This window comes from Equus quagga, chromosome 12, assembly GCF_021613505.1.
Source record: "Equus quagga isolate Etosha38 chromosome 12, UCLA_HA_Equagga_1.0, whole genome shotgun sequence".
Classification (NCBI taxonomy): domain Eukaryota; kingdom Metazoa; phylum Chordata; class Mammalia; order Perissodactyla; family Equidae; genus Equus; species Equus quagga.
The window spans coordinates 55,245,810-55,272,340 of record NC_060278.1 but is presented as its reverse complement, the minus strand read 5'-3'; positions in this window follow the sequence as shown (position 1 = coordinate 55,272,340).

Below are 26,531 nucleotides of genomic sequence, written 5' to 3'. Positions count from 1 at the left end.
TCTCTTTCTTCATTTTGTACACACCGTCTCGTACCTGACGGTCCTGACCAGGGATACCAACCCAGAACGGCAATGCTGGGAGCTGTCGACTCTTCTACACACACCGCAAGCGTCAGAGCCAAACTCTTTGGTTAACATTCCTCCTCTTGCAGGTTGATCAGCCTTCTCCATCAGTATCGTAGGAAAACTTGCCTGAGGAAGGGTATTTTCTGAGGTAGGCTCACAACAATCTTTCGTCTAAAGTTGTTTAGCTATATGTAGTTTAATTAAATGTAAGAAGATGGTAAGAAAAGGAGGAAGAATAAGTGAAAGAACTTCAGTATCCACATGTAAAAATAAAAAGGGGGAAATGTCAAGTAAACAGAAAGTGGGGACAGACGTGATTGGATATAAATTAAGACAGAAAGAGAGAAATAAAAAGAGTAGCTACACTTTCAAATTCGCTCTTACCTGTGTCTGTAGAAACGCAACTCTATGTATGGTTCTTAGTGCAGGGTAAGTTTTCAAAACCAAAATATGTTTGTGAGAGCTTGAGAGCTGGGATGGCTTTGTGTTGCTAGGTGGAGGGAAAGTGCTTCAAATGGCTGAATCCATTAATTTCATTGTTGATGACTGCTATGGACTCAGTTATGCCCCTCAAATTCATATGCTGAAGCTCTATCCCCCAGTGTGTATTTGTAGATAGGGCCTCTAAGGAGGTAATTAAGGTTAAATGAGGTCAAAAGGGGGGTGTCTTGATCTGATGGGATTGGTGTCCATATAAGAAGAGAGCCAGCACACTCTCTGCTTCCTCCCACCCCGGGCACACGCGAAGGAGATGCATGAGAGGACTTCACAAGAAAGCTGCTGGCGCCAAGCCAGGAGGAGCACTTTGCCAGAAACCAACTCAGCTGGACCTTGAGCTGGGACTTCTAGCTTCCAGGACTGCAAATAAATTTTTCCAGTTCAAGCCACTGTCTATGGTATTGTGCTATGCCAGACTTAGCAGACTAATACAGTGCCAACCCCTCGATAGATACCTATCAACCAAGCATGCATACCAAATAAAACAGTGATAACTTCTTAAAAATCTGCTTAATTGGATATGGCAGCTGTTTCTGAGTATCATATGTTAATATTTTATCCTCTTTACTACCTTTTTCTAGATGAAAAATTAAAATATTGTTCTACAAAATCTGTACTCTATACTCTGCTACTGTTGTTGAGTATTATTTCACAGTTTTTCTATAATGGTATATATGATAGGACTCTTGACGTCAGAATCATGTGATATAGACAAAAGTTTATGCTACTGTGAATCAAGAGCTCTAGGTTTTAGCCTCATATATGCCATTATTAATTTTGTGAGCTTAGACAAACTTTTAGAATTCTACTTTTTTGTATGCCTGTTTAAAATCAATAGATTGACTTTGATATATCAGATGGGTTCCAAATCTAAGATTATATAATTATGCATGTCTCCTTGAACACTTCTAATTAGGAAATCTTCATTATAATTGTGCCAATATAACATTCTGTTCTATTTTTTTTTTCAGCATCCGCAGACAAATTTCAGTTATAGTTTGACTACATATAGATATTTCTCAGCATATGGCAATCCAACAGCTGAATGTCACCATCAAGTAATGTTTAAATCAGGGAATGGATTTGATACATGTTCTTTACAAAATAAGATCAAAAATTTTTGTGTGTGGTCCTACCTCTGGTCCTGGCCTAATCCATAGCCTAACTATATAAGTTGCCTGTGAGGAGTCTGGCTCCTGGTTAAAAACCTTTGTGAAAATTTTCAGGTCAGACCTTAGGCAATTACAAAGAGTTTACCTTCCAGGGTAAAGGGGAAACGGCTCTCCCCATCCCAGACTCGGTGCACAGCCAGTGTATTGCCATCTCTGAAGGGCAGTGCAGTCAAGGACTTGGGTACATCTGGTGGTCATGCTCTTAGCATATTTGCATTCTGAGATCTTTGAGCTAAAGTTCTCTTTAGGCTCCACCCGCAAGCCTCCTTATGAGGTAGTGGGAGGCCGTAGAACAGGGATCACTTGAAGACACTTTTCCACACTCTGACTCAAGACCTACTACTTTTCCACTCCTAGCCCTCAACCCTCCACTTCCCCTGACTCCAGGCCCCATAAACTGCTACAGCCTGTGTTGGGGCTTCCTCAACAGTGAGATGACCCCCAGGTCTGAGCTGATCCTCCTGCCCATCCGCTGGGCACAGGTGTGCCTTCCGTAGAGGACAGTGGAACGGGGGAGTCGGTGCTGTCTCTGGTTTAGAACTTGCTTATGCTATCACAGTAAGAGACTAAAGTCTTAATTATTTCCTTGTTGGCTTGTTGTTTTAATCGGCTACTACAGCACTCGACAGCTCAGAGCTCTCTGTCTCTGTCTCTCTGTCTGTCTCTCCCTCTCTCGCAACAACTTTGCTGAACTCTTGAAAGCCTGATGGGATGAGGCCATGGTGTATCCACCCGGCATTTCCTATGTAGGCACATGTGGGAGGATGGCTCCTATTATGCTTAGAAGAGTCTCTTATTTGTTTTTATACAGATTGAATGTACCTTTATTCCCTACTCTCTAACATTTGAAGTTGGAACACTATTGCAATGATGAGGCAGGGATAGAAGCAAGATCAAAGTCTCTTCTTTCATTTGCTCTAAGAACGTGAAATACTTGTACCCTTAAGAAGAAGAAAGGTTCTGGGAGCACATATAATAAGTCCATAATGATTAAAAAACAGTGGAGGAAACAAATGTTTCAAGTGGTGATGCGATTTCATATATTTTCATAGTACAGTCATTACCAAATTTTGAATTCATTGAATGTAACCACAAAACAAATTACACAACCTCTCTCTCCCATCTCAAATAGATGGTCATTTTCTCTGCTGAAACGTTTCCTGTGAATTCACTGCCTCATAAGATTGCCATCCTTAAATATTTTGTTTATATTCAAATAACATTTACCTTTATGCAACATCTATATTTCAAATTCTATATTTTATGCTTCTGAAATTTGTAGGGTGAATCTATATCTAGTCATTAAGGAAAGCTTTCACAGATATTTCATGTGGTCCGACGTCTTCTCCAAGTTAAACCTATCGAAGATCTTCAGTATTTTAAAGGATCCGAACTGGTACTATAGATTTTGATGTACAGTTAACATTGCGGTCTCCTTGAACCTGGAATTAACTACAGAACACGCAACTGTTGCAGCAATCAGTCCTTGGAAGAAATAAATTTAGCAATATCTTTTTTAATCTTTAGTAATATATTTCATGTTAGACTGCAGCTTTTCTGATGTGGTATATAAATAAATGCTTAATTTCTCTGATCTGTACCTTTGGCTGGGTAGAATTAGTTTCCTTCTATTTTTCAATAATGAAATTTTTCTTTAAAAAGTTGTAAAATTTTTCATATATATAAAGAATATATGTAATATAAAGGTGGGTTTTAAAATAGATAACAACACAAACACTCATAAAGCCTCTTTCACCAAGGAAGTAGAAAGTTATTTAAATATATATTTTAAATTTATCTATATATTCTTTTTAAAAACAAGCTTCCTGCCTCCTGCCCAAGATTACCAGAATCTTGAATTTAAAAAAAGCATCCCCTCCGTCTCTTTAGACTTTATCGCTCATGGAACCCAATCTAGTAGATTCCTAGGTTTTGTACTAGATAAAATGTTATAATAATAATTACAGTTCTTCTGAAATTTCTCTGTCATTCAACATTACACGTAGAAGATACATCCACGTCGACACATGAAGCTGAAGTTTATTTAGTTTCAGTGTTTGGAATATTCCATTGTGTGAACAGTGTTAAATAATTTTTCTACTATTTTGTTTAAACTTTAAGGTTATTATCAGATTTAGCTATTAAAAATGAGCCTCTTATAAGGCTTTTATGCATGTTTACTGGTTGGAATGGTCAATACTTTCTCTAGAGTAAAAACTTACGAATGTAAATGCTGGGTCTTACACATAGGACTTGTGCTTGCTCGTTTCTAAAGGGTAAATCCAATTCTTTTCCAACTTTAACTTATTACACACTTTTCAGCATTGTGAAGCAAATCCTTGTCAACACTTGCTATTGAAATATTTCAAATTGTTTTTTCCTTTGTTTTTGATTTTATGATAGTGATTTTAATTTTCTGACTAAAAGTGGGGTTTGGCAGCTTTTCATGATTATTGGTCATTCATATTTCCTCTTACGCTTTACCTCTTTTCCCATGAATTGTCTCTTTTTCATGTTTGTGTGTTTTTAGTATAACCTGCGCAATTCTTTTCCATTTATGTATGTAACAAATATTTTCTCTAGTTTGAGAAGTTTCTGTGTCATGATAAAATAAATTTCTTAATTTTAATATATTGAAACCAAACAATGGTACTTTTGCTTTCTTTTTATGAAAACATTAATATAGTCAGGAAGACATACTCCTCTGTTTTCTTTTGACTATTTTAAAGTTGTATTGCTTAAATTAGAGTTCTTAATGCACCTGGAGTTAATTTCCCTTTGTGTGGTAGGCATCCAATTAAATAATTACATATGGCACCAACTGATTACTGACTAGCCCATTCTCAAAAACGATTTCAACTCTAAACAATTAGACATTGTTTTTGGTATAGGATTTTGCTTTTCCACAAACGGTTTTGAAATATCGTTTATGTTGCTCATATATTAAACTTTAAAATTGATTACACTTTTCGTGGTAAAGAGAGCTTCTCAATAATTTAACTTTGCATATGTTTAGAAATAACGCCTGTCACATGTAACATATTATGTAGATAATTGAAACATATGAGTAGTCAAATATAGATTCTGCATTGGAAAAATACTAGATATAGCTGCTCTATGTATTTTTGATATAGATGATTTTATATGTATTCCAATATGTATACATATATGGTCAATAATCTCTCTCTCACACACACATACACAGAGAAAAGCAAATTCCTCTTTGGATGATTCAAAGTTCACATTATTTTATTATTAATGCTTTCATCATTCTTTCAGCAAAGAAACGTATAGGATAGTTTGACTCATTATTTTCCCAAATCATTAGACAATGGAGCTTTGTTTTTTCTTTTGTTTTATTTTGTGCTACCTCACTGTTAATACTCTGTGGAATATTTCCTATTTTTTTGATAAATATTATGTAAACCTACATTATTATCATTGTTTGTTGTTTTTTTTAATTGAGTTAATGATAGGTTACAATCTTGTGAAATTTCAGTTGTACATTGTTTGTCATTCGTGTTGTAGGTGCACCACTTCACCCTTTGTGCCCACCTCCCACCCCACCTTTCCCCTGGTATCCACTAAACTGTTCTTAGTCCATAATTCTAAATTCCTCATATGAGTGGAGTCATACACAGATTATCCTTCTCTAGCTGGCTTATTTCACTTAACATAATTCCCTCAAGGTCCATCCATGTTATTGCAAATGGAATGATTTTGTTCTGTTTTGCAGCTGAGTAGTATTCCATTGTATATATATACCACATCTTCTTTATCCATTCGTCTGTTGCTGGGCACTTAGGTTGCTTCCACGTCTTGGCTATTGTAAATAATGCTGCAATGAACATTGGGGTACATAGGACTTTTGGGATTGCTGACTTCAAGCTCTTTGGATAAATACCCAGTAGTGGGATGGCTGGATCGTATGGTAGTTCTATTTTTAATTTTTTGAGGAAACTCCATACTGTTTTCCATAGTGGCTGCACCAGTTTGCATTCTCAGCAGCAGTGTATGAGGGTTCCTTTGTCTCCACAACCTCTCCAACATTTGTTACTATTAGTTTTAGATATTTTTGTCATTCTAATGGGTGTAAGTTGATATCTTAGTGGAGTTTTGATTTGCATTTCCCTGATGATCAGCGCTGATGAGCATCTTTTCATGCGCCTATTGGCCATCCATATGTCTTCTTTGGAGAAATGTCTATTCATGTCTCCAGCCCATTCTTTGATTGGGTTGTTTGATGTTTTGTTGTTGAGTTGTGAGAGTTCTTTATATATTATGGATATTAAGCCTTTGTCAGATATATGACTTGCAAATATTTTTTCCCAGTTAGTGGGTTGGTTTTTTGTTTCAATCCTTTTTTCATTTGCCTTGAAGAAGCTCTTTAGTCTGATGAAGTCCCATTTGTTTATTCTTTCTAGTGTTTCCCTTCTTGTTTGTTGTTTTTTTTAAAGATACCTAAACCCAGCCAAAGCTGCAACACTCAGAAACTAAAACAAAACAAAAACAAGAGGGACAAATTTTTATCAAATAATATAAAGCCATAAAGATTGTTAACATGGGGCTGGCCCCGTGGTCGAGTGGTTAAGTTCACATGCTCCGCTGCAGGCGGCCCAGTGTTTCATTGGTTCGAATCCTGGGCGCGGACATGGCACTGCTCGTCAAACCACACTGATGCAGTGTCCCACATGCCACAATTAGAAGGACCCACAACGAAGAATATACAACCATGTACGGGGGGCTTTGGGGAGAAAAAGGAAAAAAATAAAATCTTAAAAAAAAAAAAGATTGTTAACATAAGCAAACACATTCCTTAAGGGGTAAAAACAGCAGGAGGAAAATGGGCCAATGAAGTTTCTCCATAAATTTCGTTACCAAGGCGTTCATAGCTTTGACAGATCTGGTGATGTCCAAGCTTCAAAACCATTCTTCTTCTGGAAGCTGGTGGTGGGACACTTGTTTTCATTCACTTCTGATTTCTACACTAGGCTATTTGAATCTACACAGTGCATATCACTCTGTATTGTCCACGGAAAGGAAGAATGACTGGTCAAACGCATTTTTAAAGACATAAAACTATTCAATGTGAAACATATTCTGCTCAATATTATTTACACATTGTAAAGTTTGGATCTTTTCACTTAGTCAAACAGATTTATTTTTTTCTTTAAACAGATTTATAACAAGGAAACATTTGGTCCCAGAGACAAAACGATAACAGACTGTGAGGCTTGAGGAAATGTCATAAATATTAATATATTATTTTGAATATCTCCAAAATAAAACTTCACGCCCTCGCTGACAGTAATTTTCTAAGAAACTTTAATCTCTATCTATCTTAATTGTTTACACATCTTAATTGTTTACACATCAGGTAATTCACAATTTTCTGCGTGCATTTTATAAACCATAATGCCAACAGGCGTGTATGCTGAGAGCAATACCAGAGCTCTCTGAAGGCAGTACAAAACATCCTTATCTACCACAAAGAAAACAAAACAAGCCTGGCGATAGAATCAGATACATATTTTACTGTGTTTTAAATGGTGATTTCCAAACAGTAGCTGGATTATTCCATGTCCAGGAAAAATTGAAGTTTTCTGATCTTATCTCAACAAAGTCACAAACCAGGGTTTTGAAAGCAACTAAAATTAGCCAAGATATAACATTTAGTTTCAGTGCCTACAACATGACAACAATTCAATTTTATTCAACAGATGGATAATTCGCTCTTACTTTATAATATTACGAAAGCAGTGTGTGCTCTCACAGGGCGCATAATCGGATGTGGGAAGAACATGCAAAAATGCAATATCCAAAAAGATGAGTCGTTTAATACTTGGGAAAGTGCAGAAAGCTGTCAGAGCACATAGGAGGGATGTGTAATCCAGATTAAGGGCAAATGAGAAGTACATATCTCTCAGTGAAAGATACATATTCTGGCACCTTCTTTTAAATAATAAAGTAAGTAATGAAATATAGAAACTTACTTTAGCAAAGACTACAAGTATGTGTTTCATTAAAGAGCAGTTTCATTGAAAATAGATATTGAATTTTATGTTGGTTACATTGTTTGCATACCTGTTCAAAATGCAGTAAGAAATTTGATCACATCTTTGCATGGCCACCCCAGCTGTGCCAAAATCTTTCTTTCCTAGTTTTCCCCCCTTCATCACCTTGGGTATTTTGTCTTTTCTTTCTCCACTATTTTTACCTTTTATATCTATTTCATTATCGCCACCAGTAGGAATCCGCACATTTGAATATGAACCATCAGTTTGGTCTTAGCTTGTCTCACTTGTTTCAGATGCTGCAGAACAAATACCTAGAATCATGGGATCCCACACAGTAGCCACTAGGTTTGTGTGTTTATTTAAATTTAAATTATTTAAAATTAAGTTAAAAATTCAGTTATTTATTCACACTACTTATATTTTAAATGCTCAATAACCATGTATGGCTCCTAGCTACCTTATTGGGCAGTGCAGATTATAGACCACGTCCTTAATATAGACAGGGCTGGATGGCACTGGTAGAAAGTGGATTGGCAAACCCAGAATTCTGCCTATAGGAGAGTATTTGAATGCAAATAGTGTCATGGGTTTTTCTCTCACACATAAAGTTGATTGATTTATTAATTGTTCCTAAAATTAAACTTATTTGGTTACATTAAAGTGATTTATATTTTAGACTTTAAATTTAATCATCTAAGGAAATGTTTCCCAATAATAAAATTATTTTTATACATCATCAAATAAGTATAAAGATTTACATCAAATGACCTAGATAGCAGTTTTCAACTATAACTCAATAATAGTAGCATGTGGAACTCTTGAGAAATAATGAGTACTACCGCAAAACAGTTAAATCAGAATCTCTTAGGGTGGGACCAGATAGCACTATTTTTTTTTTTTTTTGAGGAAGATTAGCTCTGAGCTAACATCCACCACTGATCCTCCTCTTTTTGCTGAGGAAGACTGGCCCTGAGCTAACCTCCGTGCCCATCTTCCTCTACTTTATACGTGGGACGCCTACCACAGCATGGCTTGCCAAGCGGTGCCATGTCCGCACCCAGAATCCGAAATGGAGAACCCCGGGCCACGGAAGTGTAATATGCCCACTTAACCGCTGCACCACTAGGCCAGCCCCCTAGATATCACTATTTTTAAAAACAACCACAGATAGAATGTGTAGCCTTAGTGAGAACAATTAAAGTCGAGAATCTTGTGTAGTCACTATAGGACTTTTTGATTAATTTGAAAGTAATCCTGATTCTCAAAAATTCTGTTTTAAGTCGTTCATTCTACTCTTTCCATATATATCTCATAATATATATGCATGTATATATATTTATATTCACATGTACACACATACACACACATATATAATGCACATTATATTCTCATAATCTGTTTTTTAAATTTTTTATGTGTTTTAAAAATCTTTATTTTCAGGTAGTTTTAGATTTACAGAAAAGTAACAAAGATGGTACACACAATTCCTGTACACCTTACCCCACTTTCCCCTATTGCTGACATCCCACATCACTAGAGTACATTTGTTGCAATTAATAAAGCAACTTGATACGTTATTACTAAACTCTACACTTTATTCAGATTTCATAAATTGTTCCCTAATGTGCTCTTCCTGTTCCAGGATTCCATCTGGCATGTCCCATTCCATTTAGTTATCATGTCTCCTTAGGTTCCTCTGGGCTGTAACAGTGGCTCAGATTTTTCTTGTCGTTCATGATCTTGACAGTTTTAAGAAGTAGTAGTCAGGGATTTTGTAGAATGCCCCTCAACTGGGGTTTGCCTGGCAGCAAATAGCAGAAGGATCTTTCAAAGAGCAGGTTGTCATAATCCTTAATAACCAAAACCACTTTACAAAATCCACCAGGAAAATGACTGTCCCGTCTCTCACGGTTGGGCTTTATCCATATAACGAAGCTGACAGGAAAGAGAGATAAGGCACCATAAATAATCCTTTGGTTTACTTCCATATCTCATCCCTCCTCCAGCTCCTGCAATCAAGTGTGGGTGATCTTATCAAGCCTACAGGCTTAAGGCAGTTCCTTGTAGCCATAAATCAGACGTTTATCTATATAATCTCAGTTACTATCATTATACAAACTCCCTACAAATATACGCAATTTCTCCCTCTCTCTTTGTAGTCTCAATAATATTTCAAGACCATCCAGTCTTTCCTCTTGTATCCTGTCTGCCTTTCCATGTTTCTCTAATTCAACTGATTCTTTCTGTCAACAATACAAATGACAATTCCTTCCAGATATATAATCATATATCATGCCCTTTCTTTGCACGGAGCAATTTCTCCAATAGTCTTTTTCATACATGTTCTTAAACCAAATAAATTTCGTCTCTAATCAAAAATAGCCCATTAATATTGCATTATTATTTAATCATTATTATTATGCTATTAGTCTTATCAAGTGCATTCACCTAATACTAGGCTTAAAGTCTTGCTAATTTTTTTAAATTCTCCATAGTTGCTCACAATTATATATCCAACACACATTTTTTTGCTTTAAAAATACTGTTGGGCATAATTACGTTTGGTGGAAACACAATTTTTAGAAGTTCACTGTCTTCGATTTATACAGCAGCAGATCAGACTGCAAATGCAGATATTATTACATCTCCCAAATTGTGTTTTACGCAACAATAGTGTTCAGAAAACGTTAATAGATTCGCAAATATATTATAACCAAATGTTATGTGATTAAATATGTTTATGACACACCAGTTTTAAAATAATAAGATTCTTTACTGCAGAACTTTCCTACATCTTACACGTGTATAAACGTGGGGAACTCTGAGAAGGGCACAGAGCATCCAGCAATCCCCAGACTTATTATCGTAAAAGAACACCCCCTCGCCCTATAATTCTGCTCCAGACAGTCCTTTAGTGCTTTTCAGTCTTCACATAAAACACAGGTTGGAGAACACTGGTCTATTGCCCCTGTTTTATCCCATATTTTGCACAGATTTTCTAATGTCCGGTTTATTTTGTGCTATGGTCTGAAAGTTTGTGTTCCCTCCTGACTCATATGTTTGGGATCCTCATGCCTGATGTGATGGTATCGGGGGGTGGAGGGGTGGGCACTGGGAGGTGTTTAGGCCATGAGGGTAGAACCCCCATGAATGGGACTGGTGCTCCTAAGAAAGAGATTCCACAGAGCTGCCGAGACCCTCCTGCCATGTGAGGATGTCAGAAGTCTGCGCCCCAGAAGAGGGCCCTCACCCTGCCATGCTGGTACCCTGAGCTCAGACTTCCAGCTTCTAGAACCGTGAGTAGTACATTCTGCTGTTTATAAGCCACCTAGTCTGTGACGTTTTGTTATAGCAGCCTGAGCAGACTAAGAATTTTGATGTCTGATGTTGTAGTTTTATTGATAATCCGTTGATATACGTTATCCATATTTATAAGGTAAATGACACATTTTGTTTATACAGATATTTATTTTCATTTAATGGCAAACTAAATTCTTATCTCTATCAAATCCTGATTTTATGCTCTCTAATTCAGAAAGTTTAATTACTTATCTGTTTTGTAAACACATTAAGTGTAAGTGCTATAATAATTACATTTCTCGGCAAGGTCCATAGCTTTCTAGATGCATCACAGGATATTCTCCATGACTTTCATTAATTTAGAGATTTCATTAGGAACCAGAGACTTTCTTTGATAAGACAAACTACATTACAGTTTTTACAAAATGACACTTTTGTAAAGGGTTAGAATACTAATTAGTTTTTTGACATCTAATTGATTAAAGAATGTTATTTACAATAAAAGTTTATTTGAAAATAAAAGTTCATTTAATTTTAAAACTAAATGCAACACTTTTTGTTGCTGAATATCAAAGTCTGATTAAATGCATCACAACTGATGATTTAAAAACTAGCCTAAAATTATATTCAGAAATAATTTCAGAATATAATATAGAGAATAAGAAATAGAAATAAATATAATGCTAAATATTTATCCTTGAGGTATTCAGAATACATGTGTATCTGAAGCTGTGATTTTGTTGATAGTCCATTGACATATATTATCATTATTTATCTTGTAGATCAGTGATGGATATTATTTGTCACAGAGGTAGTTAAAGTAACAACAATATACTTGGGTAACAAGGTACTTAAGAATGTTTTCGAACTTCATTTTGTATTTTTATCTTTCTGACTCAAATACTCAGTCTTTGGATACCTATGGATTCCATAATTTATCTGTTATCTGATAACTTACATAGCTTAAAAAAGTATAGCAGTATATATATATATATATATATATACATATATATATATATATATATACACACACACACATGTATAAAATATCTATGGTAGCATAGCTAGCATCTCTAAAGATTGAGATAATAAAGATTCAAGAAAAGTCTAAAGAAATTCAGTTAATCTAATGTTAAAATAAGTACATTGTACTTACAGCCACAGATATCATGTGAGAACCAATAACAAGCAATATGCTAAAAATTCTTTTTGTACAATAGGAATTAATTCTAAAAAAAAAATTCTTTAAAACATCTTAAGGTAAATATTAGGACAAAAAATAAGAAAAAGAACACAGCCAAACATCTAAGACATAATATTGTTCCAGATAAATCCAAAATTGTTAAAGATTATTTGCATGGAACATACTACACAATTTTGTAAATTGAATTTATTAAACATAATAATGGATTCAAGAGTTATATTACTATCAATATTTGTGAATAATAGAATGCAATTTGTTTAAATGATATAAAAGTGATATAGTATTTTTTTCTAAGGTTTGAAAATCTTTACATCTTCAACTAGTGAAATAATAAAATCAGAAAATAAAACATCAGGTAAAACTTCAATCAAATTAGAAACACGTCTTAAAAAAATGAATTTTCAGCCATCTCAAATATGTGTATTTATACGTGTGTGTACATGCACGTATGCATATGTGTGAATACACACATTCTACAGCACTTTGCTGGGTTCCTTCCATTTTTCTCATATCAAGATTATAAATCACTGTCATAATATTTGGTTAAATGGAGTACTGTTATTTTCTACTCAGATATATAAGCTTTAAATTCCATAGGTATAATACTGCTCCATTTTTAAATTTTGTGAAGCAATAATGACTAGCTGTTGTCTGAAGTGCGTAAAAATTTGATCACATTTCATTGTGTTTTAGACAAGTCAAAGGTGACCATTTCTCTAAGCTACAAAGAGTGGATATTGAATTGCCTTCCTTCGAATGCATTTAGCACTTCTGCCTCTTAATGACAGTGATCATGAATAATGTCTTACATTGCACTTCTGAATTTTTTCTGTTTTGTTTGGCTTTTTATGATATGTTAATAAAGTGTATTAGTTAGGGTTTTCAAAAAAAACTGAGCCAATAGGATGTATGTATGTGTATATATCTAGATAGGTAGATAGATAGATAGATAGATAGATAGACAGATAGGTAGATAGATAGATAGATAGATGATAGATAGATAGATGATAGATAGATAGAGATTTATTATAAGGAATTGACTCATGTGATTATAGAAGCCAAAAAGTTCCCAGACCTGCAGGGGGCAGCTGGAGACCAGGAGAGCCATCATGAAGTTCCAGTCCAAAGGCCTACATGCTTCAGACCAGGAAGAACCCATGTTTCAATTGGAGTCTGAAGGCAAGAAAAAAACCAATGTCATAGCTCGAAGTCAAGCAGGAGGAATTCTTTCTTACTCATCTTTTCAGTCCATTCAGGCCTTCCACTGTTGAGTGGGGCCCACCCACCTCAGGGAGGGCAATTTGCTTTACTGTATCTACTGATTCAAATGGTAATCTCATCCCCAATCACACTCCTGGACACACCCAGGATAGTGTTTGATCAAAGGTCAGGGCACTCATGGCCCAGTCAAGGTGACACATAAAACTAACCATCATACCAAGTGACTTGAGAGACATATACTATTACAGTATTTGTCATTTGTGATTGTATAGTAGAAAAATATGGAAAGGCTTGGCACTTTTAATTCATTTTACCCTGACAGTTTAATAAATCACAGATTGGTGGTTATGATCGGGGAAGGGGGGAGGGAAAGGTGAAAAGGGTAAAGGGGAGCATACGTATGGTGACGGATAAAAGCTAGACTATTAGTGGTGGATACGATGAAGTCTAGACAGAAGTCAAAATGTAATGACTTACATCTGAAATGCACAGAGTGTTATAAGCCAATATGACCTCTATAAAATAATTTAAAAAGAATTTTGTTTGTGGCTCTTTTTCCCTTTACTTTCTTGGTGTCAGTAAGTGTGTGCCTTCTCCCTGGACCCTTTGTTAGACAAAAAGAATAATTTTATATAGCCTGCAGTAAATAATGTAATAGCTCCTGATGTGACCTTGTGATCTGGTGAAACCTCCCCGTTACTGGTTCCTCTGCTTCGTTTGCTGTCATCATTTCCAGGTTCCAGCTTAGTTGGTCTTGCCATTAATTTTCCTTCTCCCTGCCACTCTTTCCCTAAGAGTCTCCCCTGGCCTTTGGTAGCCTTTTCTTCCTGTAAAACAAACTACATCTTACTAGTTCCTGACTAAGGCACACTGACACTAGGCATCCTGCTTGAAATGCAGCTCTAGTCACGTCCTTCACTCAGGCAAGGGGCAGTGAAAAGAGCATGAACTTTAGAAACAGACAGATCCAGGAACCAGCCTCTGCTTGATAATGACTAGGTCTGTGATCTTCTGAAAAGGAGTTAACTCTTTCACACTTTAATTTTCTCATTTTTGAGGTGGAGACAAAAATGCTGCCTTATAACTTTGTGTTGAGAAGTAAAGAAATATTTGTAGAAGACACATAGTACCAGGCATATAGGAAAATCATCATCTCACCTGGATGGATCTTGAGGATACGATGCTAAGCAAAATGAGTCAGACAAAGAAAGACAAATATTGGGCCAGCCCGGTGGCGCAGTGGTTAAGTTCACAGGTTCTGCTTCTTGCCAGCCCTGGGTTCACCGGTTTGGATCCCAGGTGTGGACATGGCACCTCTTGGCAAATGCCATGCTGTGGTAGGCGTCCCTCGTATAAAGTAGAGGAAGATGGGCATGGACGTTAGCTCAGGGTCAGTCTTCCTCAGCAAAAAGAGGAGGATTGGCAGTAGTTATCTCAGGGCTAATCTTCCTCAAAAAAAAAAAAAGACAAATATCATATGATTTCACTTATATCTAGGAGATAAACAAATAAATACATAGATATGGAGAAAAGATTGGTGGTTACCAGAGGGGAATGGGGCCGGGGTAGGGAAAATGTATATGGTGACAGATAGCAGCTAGACTTTTGGTGGTGAACACGATGTAATCTATACAGAAGATGAAATATAATGATGTGTACCTGAAATTTATACAGTGTTATAAATCAATGCAACCCCAATAAAAGCAAAAAGAAAAACCATTGTCTCCTTTTTCCTTTGCTCCAGTAACTATTGAATATACTGAGACACTCTAGCTATCATCAGGGATACTGGGTTAAAAGATGTGGCCTCTGCCATCAAAGAGCTCACAGACGAGTGAAGAGACAACACTAAAACAATTAACTACCAACAATGTGAAAATTTCTATAAAATAAGTAAGCTTATTGCAATACGGGTATTCAGAAGATATGTGCCAATATCCATCTGAAAAAGATCAGGGATTGTTTCTTGAAGCAATAAAAGCAAGAAAAGATTTGGAATGAGCAGGGCTTTCCAATGGAAGGGAGATGGGAGGTCCTAGCATATGTAACATGGCAGCCAAGGAGAGCTGATGGCAGGCAACACATGGGATCTCAGAAGGACTAAAGTTTAGTTTATTTGGAATGGGGCTTGGGGAGTCCAGAGAAAGGTTGTAGAATTAAGAGGGGCCCAGAATGAGTAGGATCTAGGCACAGTAAATACATTAATCTGTTTAAACTCTTAGAAAGTAAATATTTTTGTTATCTTCATTTTAAAGATGAAGCAGAATCAAAAAGTAGCTTTCCCCAAATCACAAAGCATTTAAGTTGCAGAGCCAAGGTTCATACCTTGGAATCTAGCTCCATATCCAGTGCTATATGATGCGGGGTCGGTGAGCCGAGGAGTCGAAAGAAAGATTTCTTAGACTCTCAAGATCTGGCAGTAGTGCTCTTTTATTTAGAGAATAGTGTGGAATAGCATGGGGATAGGACCCATGGGCAGGCAGAGCTCCTGCTGCTGCCCTGAGTTGAGGGTTAGGGCTAATTTTATAAGGCATGGGTACGTGACTTATTTTTACTGGAAAAAAAGAAAAGATGATGTAAAAAGTCATTAAATGATTTCAGTGCAGATGGGGTCTGGTTATTGTGCGGTCATATAACTTTAGATACGAATCTGGCCATATAGATCGGCATGTAGGTGAGGATGCCCTGGGCTTCTCTCCCTGGGGCAGTCCTAATTCATACCATAAAAAAAGTCCACTGGGTCGTATAGTTTGGCATGTAGGCCAGGTCACCTTGGGCTTCTCTAGCTGGGGCAGCCTTAATCCACATCACTATACACGGTTTACATTTCTCTTCTCCAACAGGGTAAAGTGTTACAGCATCCAGTAGGAGCTTGTGGGGGACTGGCATTGGCCACCCCAAGATATGTCTCTTTGGTATGAGGATTATTTGGGGCTGGTTACTTTTAATAAACTGGGACAGGGAAGGAGGCTCTGAGGAGTGGAACTTGCTTACCCTTTGTTATGAAACATTTACATTTGTAAGGGAAATCTCCATCTGTAAAGTTGTCTCCCTCTCTACCAGGAAAAAGAGAGATGACCTTATCTCTAGAAACTCCTATCAATACAGAATGCAAGGACTTAAATCTGCATAATAATGTTATTCCTCTTTCTGGTAACCTCCTGTAACTGACTCACCCCACCCCCAACATCCTCCTTTGTCTTTAGCTGCATATGATATTTAAGGTGCTGGCTTCACCCATTTTGGCAAGTTGCTTAGCTTGCCTGAGCCTCTCCCATGTATACATGTTATAAAGCTTTGTTTAATTTTCTCTTGCTATTCTGTCTCATGTGAATTTGATTCGTTCTCTGGCCAGACGAACCCAGACTGGGTAGAGGAAATGTCTTCCTCCCCTATAGGCTCTTCCAATCCTTCCCCTTTTTCCATATAAAGGTCAGTCAGATTAATGTCCTTGTACCATGCTACTAATCCATGTTATTTATTCCCAGGGCATTGTATCATTAGTTTACATGAGACAAAGTTAGCTATATAAAAAACCTAGGAGATGAAATGCCAATATGGTACAATGAAAGGAAATAGTTCTTGAAGGTGGACGAATTTTGCATCACCATAAAAAACCTATACTTTTTCTATATAGCAGCACTAAACTGGGGAGTGCAGACCTGGGTAAAATCTTATGTGTGATTTGTCAAGCCAGATCACAGGCAATTACAAAAGCTCCACCTGGCAGGTCTCAAGGAAGAAAATCACTCTCCCCACAGTAGACTTGGTGCAAGGCTGGGAAGCTGCAATCTCTGAAGGGAATTACAATCAAGGACTCAGGTCTGCCTGGCTGGTCATGCTCTTTACATACTTGTCTTCCTAGCTCAGTGACCTTCATCTCTAGATCTCTTTATCTTAGGTGTTTGGCACAGGTTCTCTTCAGACAGCTCTGACCATACTGGAGGGGGCAACGGGGAAAACTTGAAGACACTCTTCCCAACTCTGATTCAATACCCAGTCGTTTTCCACTCCCAGTCCTTCCCCTACCCTCCCTGGCTCACCTATTCAGGGTCCATAAAACTTCAGAGCCTTTTGTTTGGTTCCCTCATCAATGAGATGGCCCCCGCCTCTGCTCTGATCCACCTGACACTTTGTCAGTGAGGCTATTCCCCCTCGGGAACAGAGAAGTTGGTCCGCTTAGACTCTTGCTTATAACATTGCACTAAGTGATTAACTCTTCCAGTTTTGGCTTGTTGCTTTAATCCGCTACACCAACACCTGACAGCTCAGCTCGCTCTCTCCCGGCACAGGTGAGCTCCTGACATGAAGGATCAGAAAATACTATAGATAATAACTTGTATGTGCAACAGAAATCTTGAATGCATACAAGTAAACACAATTAAAGGAAGAAAACTGTAATTTACATTATAGACACTTGAATAAATGAAGAAACATATTCCTTTACTGAATGGCAATATTATTTGTCAGAATTGGTAAAACTAACAATTTTTTCTAAATGAGTCTATAAATTCATTGCAATCTCAATCAATATTCTTTTCCCAAAGTTTAGTTGGAATAGGGAGGACTCAAATAAGGTTAAGGTAATTTCATGAAAAATATAATATTTTCCAAAATTCTAATTCATAAAAATTTCACTGATCCTCAAGTATGAATTATGACTATTTATTTTGTAAATATATTGCTAAGCACCTTTTAAGTTTGAAATATTCCAGTTAAAATGTATGGTTATTTTTTTATGTGGGAATAAAAAGAAATGTCTGCGTCCCTGGAATATGTTTTTTGTAGATACTTTTTACATTTCTTTAATACACTTTGATGAGGCTTGTAAATTAAAATATTAGATTATGATGTTTAAAAGATGTAAAAGTAATGATTGTGCTTTACATAATTGATTGTCATTAAAAAATAAACTTTACAAATTTGTGGGAATATTTTAAATTTTAGGGAGATTTTAAAGGAGAGCCAGAGGAATGAAGAGAAGTATGAGGGATGGGTAGATGGCAATGGGACATAGAGATGGAGTAAGCAAAGAAAACTGTTTATATTCTAGAATAATACTGAAATCTTACTGGCCCTGTAACCAAAATAGACAGAGAGTTAAGGCAATGGCCTTGTTATTGTCTGAGATTTAAGTTTGAAATGACCAGGGAAGTTTAGCTGAGTGAGATAAAATGTAATTACATAATTAAAAATAAAAGGCTTAGACTGCATGCATTTAGCATCACTTACTAACTATTCAGGTGTTATGAAGGTGAAACAGTTTCAAAGAACCAATGGGCAATGAGGGATTAGAGTTCATAGAAAATAACACACGTTCTTTTTAAATACAGAAACGTGTTAGGAATTGACAATTTTGTAACTGTATACCTTTTGTATGAAAAAATGATTTTTAATTGTACAATTTCTCAAATATTTATTTGTTGCTCTTATTAAGTAGTATTGTTGGTTGGTTTTACAGGGGAATTATGTATACTAAAATTGTATTTTCTAAAAAAAGCCAGTATTGGATTAAGAGCCCAGATTCTGGAACCAGACCACCTGGGTTGAAAGCCTGGCTCTGCTATTTGTCAACATTTATGAACGTTGAGCAAGTTAATGCATATCTATGCCTATAATTGATCATCTTTATTGTGGGATTAATGTTAGTAACTGTCTCGTAACATTATCATGAGGTTTAAATGGTTAACTGTGTTCAAAGTATTTTTGACATCTTTACTACATATTTAAATGGTTTGGAGGAGTTTTCATCATGAGAATACATTAAAGATATATTGGTGATTGCTACAAAGTTCACATACTTGTTATTTTCTTACTATGCACTTGTCAGTTGAGTTATTATTATTATTATTATTATTTTCTTAAAGATTGGCACCTAGGCTAACAACTGTTGCCAATCTTCCTTTTTCTTTTTTTTTTTTAAGGATTGGCACCTGGGCTAACAACTGTTGCCAATCTTTTTTTTTTTTTTTTTTTCTGCTTTATTTCCCAAACCTCCCCCGCTGGATACATAGTTGTATATCTTAGTTGCAAGTCCTTCTAGTTGTGGGATGTGGGACGCTGCCTCAGCGTGGCCTGACGAGTGGTGCCATGTCTGCGCCCAGGATCTGAACCCTGGGACCCCGCAGCGGAGTGCACGAACTTAACCACTTGGCCACGGAGCCGGCCCCTGAGTTACTATTTTGATTTAAAATCCACACCTTTTACTTTTAGGATGGATTGATGCTGCACATATTGATAATGTTATAAGGAATAATTTCACCCCATTTTGATGTTTTCATAGAGTAAAGATAAACAGTAATTTCTATTGTTAATATTAGAGGTTGAGATATTTGAACACATTTATTAGTGGTTTGATTATTTACCATCTTGATATTAAAAACCATAGAATTTGATCAAAGCATATGAATGTTCAGGATCCTACAATTACCTATACTATTTAAATGACTATAATTTAGACTGTGTCTCTCCCGTGTCTGACTCTCTGCCTGAGAGGAAATTAGTCAGATAAATTAAATTTAATTGTGCAAAATGTTACTATGAAGGAAAGTTGTGACTTCACTATGGGTAGGCTCGTAACCACAAATGTGCATTTAGTTAGCGTGCCTTATTCTGACATTCACACACACCACACCTTTCCAATATATTATTACTGCTTTATTTCAAGCACCCAAATTACTTAAGCTATTTAATCTTCTGTGCCTTCTGTGTGTGCTAGGTACATTTTTGTGATAGCCCACAATGACTGCCACCTCCTAGTACTGACAAACTGTGTGATCTTGTCCCCTTAAGTTGGGGCTGGAACTGACAGAAGGTGACAAAAGTTATATGTCACTTCCATGACTAGGTTACAAAAGTTTGTGACTTCTGTCTTGCAAGCAGACTCTCTATTGATTTCTCAGCTTATAGCTTTGAGGAAGTGAATTGTCATATTTGAGAGATCATGTTTCAAGAATCTGAGGGTGGCCTCTAGCCAACAACCCTCAAGGAACTGAATGCTGCCAACAACCACGAGGTGAGCTTCCCAGGCTACTTTTCCCCATTTGAGCCTTCAGATGAGACTGTAGATCTTGTGCCAAGACTTGGGTGACAGCCTTGTGAGAGATCCTGAAGCAGAGGACCCAGCTCGACCATGCCTGAATTCCTCAACCATAGAAACTAGGAGATAACAATTGTGCGTTATCTTGAGCCATTAAACCTTGGGGCAATTCCTAACAAAGCAATAGATAACACCACACTCTGCCAGATAAGAATAACAGTATCTCCCAGAGTTGTAAGTCAAGCTGTTTCCTTACTATGGAATGGTATTTTGTGGTTTCATTGCTGCAAATTCAATTCCAGTAATAAAACATCAATATTGATTATGAAATAGATATGGAGTAAACACAAATATATCGTCTATCTGTATAAGTTAAATACAAAGAACAGATCATATTTACATTTGGGGGAATTTTCTTCACCGAATGGTTTGAATTAGCCTTCTTAAAACAATGAGTCAAAAGAAGTTTTTGCTTAAGACACATGGTAATTTTCCTGTTATTTTACACTTAATGAGCATAGACTATTATCTTGTTCCAAGGACTTTCCCAGTCACACTTCTCAAAGGCAATTATATAATCAAAATCACATATGAACACTATTAAGCATAATAATTCAGCCATGACCTAGTCACCTTAATCGAGAACCAGAGCAGTAGCATTTCTTTGAAGTTTTCTGACTGCTCCCTATTATTGTATCTCTCTGCCACTGCCACAGAGGTAACCACTATTTTAAATTTTATGGTGATCACTTTCTTACATTAAAAAGAGTTGGCTGCATAGGGCTTTATTCTTCAAATATATTTTCTTTGATGAATATGCATAAAAGAACAAAATGCCAGTTTATACAACAGACCCACATAAATTGACTACATGGAAAATTAATGAAATGTACTCTTCAGACATCACTGGTAAAATAAACACCTAACTATACAGCATTTATCAAAATTTCAGCATAGATGTAATTTAATCTTCTATATATGGGGGAAAATAAAGGACAACCGTTTGCTCTGATTAAATTTCCAACAAAAGTCTCCCAGTATTATGGCTACACCATAAGCAGGTGAGGACACAACTAGAAAATCATTTAGAAGTATTTATTAAACATTTAAGAGTGTGATATAAGTTCAAAAGATATCAAAGTTTGAATTCTTTTGGGTACATCATATTCTATTTGGTGGCTATTGTACTGGGGAACTTGGGGCAGACATCAGTGTAACCTAGAGAAATAGTCGTTGCAACTTGTATCAGGTCATATAAGGACAAAATTATGCAGAGTTAAGTTGAGGGAAACTTGAATGGAGTTGTTTTAGTGAGATTTGGGTTGTGCAGTTTTTAATATATTGCCAGCATATAGCAGCATCAACTCTGTACTAGGAACAGACTGACAATTAAGCGAAATGAGCTTCATCCAGAAGTTTCAAACGACACCAAGTTTACTTAGCTATAAGAAAGGATACAGGGCAGAAAACAAAATAGCGTACACAGCAACAGCCTCATAGACATTCTGTGACTTCCAGGCAGAATTTTGATGGCCTGATGATATGCATGGGCATGAAAGAGAGGTTTGAGCATGTGTGGACAACCTCAGCTCTTGGAAGCCATCAGTGCTGGGTTCTTCCCACTAGGATATCTTGTACATTCCATAGCCCTTGGGCACAATGGCCTGGGTCCCTTCTCTGGATTGGTTGCCTCTCCTTCAGCCTGGATGCCCATTACTGGATCTTGACAATAGGACACAGGTGCATATTCCTGTAAGTAGTCCTTGGCCAGAATCTCACTTAACACCAATCTGAAAATTCATAACAATTCCTTTAGTTAATATTGTCAGAGAGATTGACCAAGAGTCATCTCCTAAGATGGCATTGAAGATAGAGAAATGACCAAAGAACCAGCTGTTAACCTTTTATTCTCCACATATATTTTACAGTTATTCTGTCATAAAATATCTTTTAAAGACTAAAAGTGAGTCCTTTTTTTAATAATGTGATTCAAGAATTTAGTGACCCACACTACTGGTTTCTAGCTCTGGGCCCTAGTTCTTACTGTGTATCGTTGGGCCATTATTTGATTTTCTCTAAGGAAGAGGAAAGAGGATGTGATAAAACCAAGTTGTAAAGGAGTTATTAAAGAGTATAGATTGTTCAAATAACTTAAGTAGCCCTGTTTACTACATGGGAGTACAGTGAAGGAGGGTTAGGAGGAAGTGAGAGAGGTAGGCAGTAGAAATGTGAAGGGCCTTGTGTATAGGAATATGGGAATATTTCTGTGCTTTAAAAAGCTATTAAAGTAGTATAAACAGTATAATCAGAAAACCAGGTCAATGAAGTTGTGGCTAGATTGCAATAAATCTCCAAGGAAAATGATAAAGTGAAGAAAACTCAAAGAATGAAGATATTAGCTAGGAAGGAAATTCACTGGATATCCCAATTATTCTGCTTATTTATAATGCATATATGATAAGTTTCAATATTTATGATCACAAACTAATGTTTATTAACATGAATCATAAAATAATAAAGATAACATTTAACCTTTATAGATTTGTACAAAAGTAGCAAAGTATGTAGAAAAAAAGTGATCTGGTAAATGTTGACAGAAGTTGAGAAGGAAAGAGTGATAATTTTAGTTGTTTTTCACAGTGCAGTGTCAATGCATAATATTTCATTTTACTAGTTAAGAAATAGAATATTTGAAAGAAAGCCAAGAAATCTGTTAAAATTACATTTTGTTATTGCTTTATTGTATCTTAATGTACATTATCTTACTGTCTGCTGCTGGTATATCAAGATGCAATTGAGTTTTTATAAATTAATCTCCTGAAGACACAGGATGAATTAAACTTCTTAATATTGTACATTTCTTTATTCTTAAGAACACTTTTTTAATTAAAGTCCATGCGGTCTGATATCTTTGCTTTTATAGCAAAGCATGTAATCTGTAGCTTCACGGGAATTCCATATTTATAGTGATTGTTGATACATCATGACATATTTCAACCATCTTATTTCATGAGTTCCATTGGTCCCATTTTATGCTGCTTCATTATATTTGTCTTCATTTGCAGTAAGTTTTCCCCTCATTCTAGTCATCTCCTTTATCAGTGTGAAAATTATATTGTCTATTTAATTATCACCCTTGGAATTACCACAGTACATTAAGGGAAGGTAAAGAATTATAAAACAATCACCATCTAACCCTAGACTTCAAAACAACTGAGGCCCTGGAACGCAAGAACTCCTCTGCCCTGTCTCAGCTTACATGCCAATAAAATAGCTTGATGTTCTCCAACTTGACTGAAATCAATTATGTTGTTCAGTCTTCTACGGGAGAGGTCCTGGTTTATGCAGTTTAATTTTACAAATGGGCTCTGTCATTACCAAATTAGATAATAAAAGTCAATAGCTTTCTTCAGCTAGGAAAAACATTAAATTAACAAAATACATGAAATATCTTTTCACATGAGACCTTTTAATTAATAAATAAATTAACTTTAATTCAAATTTTAAAAAGAGTCAACGTAAATAAAACTGCCATGATACATGGATAATCATGACAATAACATTAAAGTGAGATGCACAAAAATATTTGGTAATGATTCTCAAAATAACCTCTAAAATCTTACAAAATTTACACAAAATAATGTATTCGAGAATTATACATATTGCATTCTAGCCTTGTTTCACAGTTTCTACTTCTTTTCTACTCGACTATATATAGCAATTGTTGGAAAGTAGAGGTTTATAGAGAGCAATTAGCCTTTCACATCTAACTTTTGACAGCAACTGCAGAAGCATCATTCATTATGTATCTTGACTCTCCTTCCGGAGAAGACCTATGTGCGGAGAAAGACTCCATCTAATGCTTCCAAGATATTTTTTTCATTTTTATTCTTGACTTTCTGTGGTTTCTTAAATCCAAAGAAAGCCAGAATCTGCCAAACAAAACTATAACTAAAAGGCTTGAATTGGCTCTTCACCAAATACTTAAGGAAGAAAAAGTGTCTAATTCAGGAGAACGTAGCTTAAAGATATCATACATCCAAGGATAGAGGTTTATACCCTAAGATCTTCCTACAGGGAAAGTCATTAAGAATTTAAGGAAGGGCTTCACAAATCAAGCAGTGCCTATAGTGTCTACAACCTAAATTCTAAATGTTTGGACAAGAGTGTGTGCTTCAGTCATATAGCCCAGGATGTTAGACGCTTGGGGAAGATGTATCTTCTGCAGTGTCAGAAAAGAAAATCATAGCAGAGCATTTGTTATACTTGACTTTCAACTCTGCAAATAGTATTCGTTGCATGTATTATAATTCTTTGTTGGTAACCATGATGAGAGAAGAAAATTAGGACTTTAGAAGTATTTTCGCTGCATTTAGCACAAAATCTGGCATTTTATAGAAATAAAGAGAAACTGTACTCAATGTCACTATGCCTTTAATTTTCTTTTATCAAATTAACTTTCCTTGATCTGTAAAAAGGAAAAATATCAGTTATATTTGGGCATCAAAAATGTCCATTTAAGTTGAAGATATATATATATAGACACACGCATAAACTTTGCTGGTTACAGAAATTTATTTACCATCATAAAATTCAATAATTTTACAGAATCCAGGTATGTTGATCATCAGCACATTGTCAAGAAACAGTGTCATAAATTTAATCTCTTTAGTCAAAATATTTATTTTTTATTTCCAATTTCATTTTCTATAAGAAACTCACTTAAGTACATTTCAAACTGGGTAGGTGGTATGATAAATTAACAAATATCATGTTTCAATTTCAAATGTTGACATATACACTAAATAGAGAAAACCTATGATAGAATTCCTAAAAATGATGGACAGGCAATGGAGCTATGCACTGATGTTAAAAAAATATGATGTCATCACTGCTATTCAACATTATTTTAAGGCACATAAAACATTGCAATGAGAGAAGACAAACAAATTACAAACCTATATAATATACGCTAATACTTACAAAATTTTCAAAATAGTGTCTATTAAGTGCTGCTTAGTTTTCAAGCACCATCATAATTTATAGATGATAAGTTTCACTATCTGGAAAACCCCAGCGTATCAGTTGAAACATAATTTTATGTTATAAGGAGTTTAGTCAGGAGCCTGATTACTATATAAAAGTCAATAACTTCTTATGTAATTATATTAACCAATTAGAACATTTATGAAAAGTCTCCTTTCAACATAAAAACATAATCTATTTTTGATTTGCAAAGACCATTAGAAGAAAAATATAAACATATAATAAATAACCTTAAAGAACAAAGGAAATTGAGAACTATATTATTTTTGGGGAGATAATATGAAAACACTATATAGACCTGTCAGAAATTTCAACCCTTCCAAAATTAATCTGAATCTTCAAGTTAATCTCATGTTCAAATACATTTTGGGGGGGCTAATATATAAATTAAATTTAAATTATACCAAAGCAATTAGATGAGCAAGAGTAACAAAAGTGATTTTGTTAAAAAAACAAAATGAGGGAAAAATTTATCAAGATATTTGTTAGACATTTTAAAACACAATTAAAGTACCTCACTAATTATTAGAAAGAGTAATAAATAAAATTCAAAAATGGTCCTGTATATATTGATAATTTATTTCTATTGCAAGTAACATTTCAAGCAGATATGAAAAGGAAATATTATAAAATAAATGTTGATTTTTACCATTGATTTTCCATTGAAATAGAATACATGTAAATATATAGGACATTAAAAATGATTTAAAGATACAAACATTAAGACAAAGCTATATTAGACAATATCTTACTTTCAAGCTCCTTTCGAAGAGAATATGAAATTCATAATAAAAAAGAAAAACAGGGGCAGGCCCACTGGTATAATGGTTGCAGTTTGCATGCTCCACTTGCGTGGCCCAAGGTTCATGAGTTCAGATCCTGGGCACAGACCTAGCACCACTCATCAAGCCACACTGTGGCAGCATGCCACATAAAATGGAGGTAGATTGGTGCAGATGTTAGCTGAG